This window comes from Grammomys surdaster, unplaced genomic scaffold, assembly GCF_004785775.1.
Source record: "Grammomys surdaster isolate TR1022 unplaced genomic scaffold, NIH_TR_1.0 186121, whole genome shotgun sequence".
Taxonomy (NCBI): domain Eukaryota; kingdom Metazoa; phylum Chordata; class Mammalia; order Rodentia; family Muridae; genus Grammomys; species Grammomys surdaster.
This window is the reverse complement of record NW_021623697.1, coordinates 1,989-8,778: the sequence shown is the minus strand read 5'-3', so window position 1 is coordinate 8,778 and position 6,790 is coordinate 1,989. Positions and strand designations below refer to the sequence as shown.

At 46.7% G+C, this 6,790-nt stretch overlaps 1 long non-coding RNA gene across 1 annotated transcript; it reads left to right on the top strand.

Moving 5' to 3' along the window:
• Positions 1-462: 462 nt before the first annotated feature.
• Positions 463-3,925, top strand: LOC114615893. The gene is made up of 2 exons (XR_003710545.1): positions 463-1,671; positions 3,835-3,925. It is a non-coding gene; the product is annotated as an uncharacterized LOC114615893 (long non-coding RNA).
• The last annotated feature ends 2,865 nt before the right edge of the window (positions 3,926-6,790 follow it).

Here is a 6,790-nt window from a genome sequence, read left to right as displayed (position 1 = left end):
TTGCATGACTCCTTCAGTCCTGGACCATCAACTTCAACTGGGGCTGCGCCTTCACTAATGCCTTCCATGGCCTCTCACAGTGACAAGCTTCAGCTGCTCTTCATGACCCCTTCATGCCTTCAAAACCAGTACCTCCTGTGTGATGCTTACACATTACCAAGAACAGCTGCAGCACAAGGTACAACCTTGGCTATCTCTGGAACATAGCTTCTTTGTGCTCTCAGAAAACACTTTCCAGAAGATTTCACCTCAGTGATGCTGGTCTCTTCTTAATCACCACTAATTTCTTAGCTCCAGCTAACCAGCATCAATTGTCCCAGTAGTCCCTGCTATTTTTCACCCTAAAGCCAGAGCCACATGGCTGAAGCTGCTGAGTTCTGCTATTTGGAGTAGCTGAAACGTGGTCCCCTTATTCTATTACCAGCTTTCTGTCTTCCAACTTCTTCTCTGCCTAAGCTTGGCTTTCCTGGAACTTGCTCTGTAGATTGACCTTGAACACAGAGATCTGTGTGGCTCTGTCTCCCTTAGTGCTGGGATTAAAGATGTAAACCACCATGCAGTGTAGAATCTTGCCCCAGAGTCCCACTCCTTTAATCTGCTATCTCCTAGAACACAGGATTCAGCTCCATTTCACTTACTGGTGCCCCTTTAATACTCAAACCACAGATTTTATGTTGTTCATTTCTCAGCTTGCTATGCTTGTTTAATATTCTCTTCATGAGACTTCACCAGAGAGCAAAGTCTATCTATGATGAGCATTTCTGAGACTTCCTTTGTCAATGCAATTAATCTGAGTCTCTTCAACTTAGCCTCAGACAGACTTCAGACAAGGGCAAAATACCACAAAAACAGTCTCTAGGCCACGTACTGAAATTCTTCTCCACTGAAACCTCTTGGACCAGGTCAGCACAATTCAAATCATTCACAGCAACAAAGTCTTCCATATTCCTTCTAGAATAGCCCATTAAGGCCCACTTAAAGCATTCTAATGCTTTCCAAATCCAAAGTCAGACTGTATTCCATGCAAGGCAGGCACTTCCAGTCACAGTTAATTCCTAGACACAGACTCAGTGCCACACAGGTAGCAAGACACCACCCTGGATGGCAGGATGCACTTCAAAGGCATGTAGCAGCTAGACTCCAGGGCACTTGTCTGGGTGCTCCTGCACCTTCAATCTGGCTGTCATCATTGTCAGAGCATGCCTGGACCTCTACTTCCACATTTCTTACCAGTGGGAGACTCTCCTCATCATTGGCCACTCAGTTCTTGGCTCAGCAGCCTGAACGATCCTGCTGAAACAGGTTGGATCTTGTTGCTCCTCTGAGCAAAGCCCATTTAGTGGTATTGCCATTCACTTTAGAACAAAAGCCAAAGTCCTTACTGCAGCTTACATCCTGTCTCGTTGGAGTCTAGATCTCCATGCTCGCCCTCCAGTATTCTATTCATCACTTCTTGCAGAGCTTCCAGCAAGGAAGAACTGAAGGCTTTCTACTTCCTTTCACTTCCAGGAGAACCCTGACCCAGTGGGACAGTTAAACGAGACAAGAAGCCGGAAGCCTTGGACTGAGATGTAAAGAGCTGCATCTGCTGGGTGAAAGGTTACTACCTTCTTCTAGTCAGTGTACAGACATTTACTCCGAAGAATTCAACTGTTGGCTAAAAATCCAAAAGTAATTATTTAAATCAGTGTTTCTCAACCTATGACCGCAAGCAACTGGGAGGACAAGAGGGAGGGACAGTGTCCCCTAGTGGACTGTTTTGCCTGTATGTATGAATATGTACCACAAGCCTACCTGGTACCCTCAGGGGTGAGAAGGAGGACATCAGATATCCTAAAATAGTTGTTGAAGTACTTGTGAGCTGCTATGTGGGTGCTGGAAACCAAACCTGGTCTCCTGCAAGAGCAACAAGTGCTTTTAACTATAGAGCCATTTCTCTAGCTCCACCATAGTTTTTAAACAGAGAAAATTCTACCAAGGAAGGTAGAGACCTGAGTTACAGAGAACCTGAGTCTGAAAGGACTAAAGTAGCAAAACAAACTCCATTTTGGTTTTTTAGACTCCATTTTAAGCTTTTGTTCTCAGAGTGACTTGGCCCCTACCCTTGAGTTCTGGAAAAAAACATGAGATACTCTTGGCAGTTGCAAAATAGACATAACAGCTGTAGCCAACTGATAATAACAGGGTGGGCTAAGTAAACACAAATCATTCCCAGGTCAGGAAGCTCCTTTTATATGTGTGGTCTCTCCTTGCGGTTTGACCAGATGCTGTAAACCAATCAGCTTAGAGGCCAACATTCCTTTATCCTCTTACTCAATCTTGTAACACCAAGGCTTGGAAATCCCTGCTTGTGGGTTTTTCCTTTATAAACCCCATGGCCCTAGACCTTGGGGCCACTCTTCTATCCTACTGCATCAGGACAGTTTGTGGCCCAGGCTCAAGCTTGAGTAAAGACTCTTGTGTGCTTGCATTGGAGTTGTGGCCCCTGGTGGTCTCGTGAATAGGGCATAACAAGTCCAGGTCCCAGCACCCACACTGGGTAGTTTACCATCACCACCTATATTCCACCCCAGGGAATTAGATGTCTTGTTCTAGCCACCAAGGTCACTTGTACTTATGAATACACATCCTCACACAGATACACACACACACACACACAATTAAAAAATAAACCTTAAAAGAAAGTTATAGAAATTATTCTTCCTTAGAGGGAAAGGGGTATACAGAAGTTGGTGATATCTGCCAAACAGCTATATGTTTGATCTCTTAATTCTGTTACTCTTAAAAAGGAAAAAAGTGTTCTTTCCTGTCTTCAGGACTCTTGTTTATAGGGGTCTTAAAGGGGTCTGGAGTATTAAGACACTAGTGTTCACTCAAAATTTCAAGGCATGTGGTGCTAGCCAGCATTTAGGATGGTTCCCAGTGGTCTCTGCCTCCTGGTAGTCACTCTGGTGAACACCTGAATACTCTGCACACAGGTATTCACTCTATAGGGCTATTCTATGTGACCAATTTACTAACCCAGAAGTAACAATGTGTCTCCATCATTTAAGTGTCTGCCATCTAAGTAAGCAATGTACAAAAGACTCTTCAACCACCATGAAGTGTGGAGAGCTTTTGGGGCTGCTTGGCAGGAATCTGACATTGGTCAAGGACAAGGAAATGGGCTTTAGGCAGGAATCTGACATTGGGCCATGACAGGGAAGTAAGTAATCTAATTTCAGGCTAAAACAGAAAATTTCAGTCAGGAAGCTAAGTCTCAGGCTAGAACAAAGAAGTAGGCCTCAGGCATGAACATGACTGTGGGCTAGGACAAGGAAGTGGGCTCAGATATTTTTGTCATCCTGATGAGCCCTTAGAAACAATGATCATGAGAGTGATCACAGGACTTTGCTTATTGCCTTGCTTGTTCCTTGACTATTTGCATTTATTGTATTGCTAGTTCCTCAACTTAGAACTGACCTAAATACTTTCCATGTAATTAAAATGGTTTAAAACAAAATTGAGAAAAAATAAACCTGCCTCAGCCTTCAGTCTCAGAATTGGCTGGGGTCATGCTATACTGTTGTCTAACCGTCTTTTTTTCTTTTTTAATCCTTACTCCTGCGCTAGAGAACCTGTTGACTGACTGAGCTGGCTTGGTCAATGAAGCCTTCAGATGACTAGAGCCCTGGTTGATAATATTCCTGCAACTTTGAAAACCTGAACTAGAATTTAGCTCCCAAATTCCTGACCTGTACTACAGTCTGAGACACAAAATAATTACTATTGTTTCAACTATTCTGGATTTGTAATGAATAACAAATATACCCGTCCCCTCTCCTTTTTGTACAGGTTGGGCATCAACCCAAGACGGTCCACTGGTAGGCAAGGCTCTACCATTGAGCTTCATCACCAGCTCAAACAAATTTTTCATGGAAACAAATTTGACCATGTGAGTTATTTTATTTAGTACATGTAACAGTGGAAAACAGCTTTTACATGATTAAACTAAATACAAAATTGAAATTAAAAAACCACAAACATTTCAAAAATAGTCAAAGAAAGGCTATCTTAAGGGGCTGAAGAGATGGCTCAACGGTTAAGAGCTCTTGCTCCTCTTCCTGAGGACCTGATTTCAGTTCCCAGTACTCACAGGGTGGCTCACAAACACCAGAAACTCCAGCTCCGGGGGATAAGACAGACCCTCTCTGGACACACACACACACACACACACACACACACACACAAATGAAAAAAAATCAAACAAATCGTAAAAAAAAAGTCAATCTTAACATAGTGTCAGGTTGAGGATATAGTTCAGTTGGTACAGTGCTTGCCTAGCAAGGATTAAGCCCTCGGTTCCATCCCAAAGCACTGCTTAAAACCACTTGTCGGGGTGAAGACAGATCAAGAGTCCAAGGTCATCCTCTGCAGAATAGTTTCAGCCAACTACGTGAGACACTGAGGACGGGAAGGGGCTGGGGGGGGGGGCCTTGAGGAAGGGTATAATTTCTTTTTAATATTGAACCGCGACTCAGTAGTAATATGATGCTGAGCCTGAGAGGTGGCGCCAGTGAAGTTCGCTCATTTCCTAACGCTGGCTGGAGATGGATCTTCTGGAAGCCCAGCCCTTACACATTTGGTCACCTCAACTTGGTGGGAACTTGTCAAAGTCATCCGGTAGCCGAAGTTCTCATTCCTGTGCTTCCGACAGTTATCCTAGTGAGGAGCGCGTGGGCACCCAGGACTAGGAGCTGCAGCAGCCTACAGGTCCGGGGTTCTCCTCTGTCCTCGCTTACGAGAGCCAGGCCCTTGGCTTCTCGTCCTTCTCACCTGGCGTTGCTAACTAGAGGGAAGCAGGAAATTCCCTGCAACTCGGCGCTCAGGCTCCCCGCTGCGGGCCGTAAGGGATACATCAAGGGAGCACGCCGCTATCTGGTTGAGCGCTGAGGCGCCATACAAACCTGCCCCGACTGGGCAGCCGCTCCACAAGGTCAAAGGCAGAGGAAGTCGGACAGCAACTTGAGCAGTTAACATACACGTTCCGTGCAGCGCCTGCCGCAACTACTAGGGAGGACTACCTTGAGCGAATGCGCATGCTCAGTGTGTCGCTAAGGAACTGCGGCCTGATGAGAGACGCGCATGCTTCCTGTGTGCACTTCACCTCCTCCAGCGTTGCGTAGCAGCGCGCATAGCTCTATGGGAAATATAGTTTCTCGGGCTTAGACTCTCAGGCACGCCTCCCTCCTGTGCTCAGCGAGGGACTACCGCTGCAGCCCTTCCGGCAGACAGGAGCGTGCGAGGACCCGGACTGAAGGGCTGGGCAAGAGCGAGGAGGGCGGAACGGGTGGGAAGGCCACGCACGCGGGGGCGGGGCTTTAGCCAGGAAGCCGCCGCCGCGGCTCGTGGTACAGATTTAAGGAGCGAGCCGCGGAGACAACGCCAGGCGTGGGCGCGAACACTACCGGTGGCACTCAGTGTTCCTAGGTCCCCTCGCTATTGGCCGGGACGCGGGAGAGCGCGGCGGGGGCGCGAGGTGGGAGCGGCCAATGCGAAACTGGCTGGTGCTGCTGTGCCCTTGCGTGCTCGGGGCCGCGCTGCACCTCTGGCACCTCTGGCTCCGTTCCCCGCCGGCCCCCCACAACACTGGGCCCAGCGCGGCAGGTGAGGTGAGGGGTTCAGTCGCTGCGCTCGTGGGAGGCCGCGAGGATGGCTGAAGGGGAACTGGCAGGGCTGGGATGTCCCAGTACGGACGGAACAAACGAGTCTTTTCATTGGCGTCGGGCGAACCCGACTGTTCGTTTCTTATCAGTGTGTGCTCAACTGCCCACGTCGTGGTCGAGGGCCCTGGCCACAACATGGGGCGCTTCTCTCCGAAGAGGGTGGGGTGGGCGGGGGCGAGCCTGCCGGTGCTGGCTTTTCGTGTCAGGACTCAACTTTGCAGCGAGGAGGGACTGACTGACTGTATTTTCTCTAATCATGAGGTGAGCCAGGGTTCAGCTGTGAGTGGAGTCGCCCATGTTGTTCTGGTTGGGTAACTTGCTAATTAAGGAGCCTAGGAACACCGGATTCTTATTTAACTTCGCGCACGTTTGTCCCCAAACTTCAACCATCATGGAAATGAAATCTTTGTTCTTACTCGCTTTACAATCTGACGGTGCATTTGCCCACAGTGGGTATCCAGTGTTGTCCTGCCACCCTCAACACTACTTTCGTGTCTCCTGTGTCTTTTTTCAAGTTTTTCCCGGAATGCTTATATATAATGAGAACTAGATAGGTAATTTAAAGATAGGGTAATGCTTGTTTTATTTAAATACGTTAGGATTTATGTTACCATTTCATATCCAAACAGCTATTTTCTTTTCGGGAAATTTAAAACAGCTCCTAACAGCCATCAAAGAACTATACCTTATTTAGCAATCCTCAAAACTCCGACTGTTACCAGATTACACTGGAGTTATTTTAGTAATGATCTCTTTTCCTATTAGACAACCACCGTTTTTTGGAAAGGCTATTTGTGTGACTGAAAAGAATTAAATCACTTAAGTGGTATAATGAACGTACATTGTATGTGTATTTAGCTTGTGGGACTTTTACAAACTAGTTAAGAAAAGGTTGTACATATGAAACACTTTGCCATCTAACATCTGATGGGGTTGTGCTCTCAAAGATGAGTGAATTGCTGAAATCTACTTACAGAGCCACTGTAGAATATATATGACCTTAACATTAACAGTCTTTTGGTGTTCAACACAATAAACCTTGCCTTTGAGCTTGTATTTAAGTAAGACTGCAAACAATTTTGGGG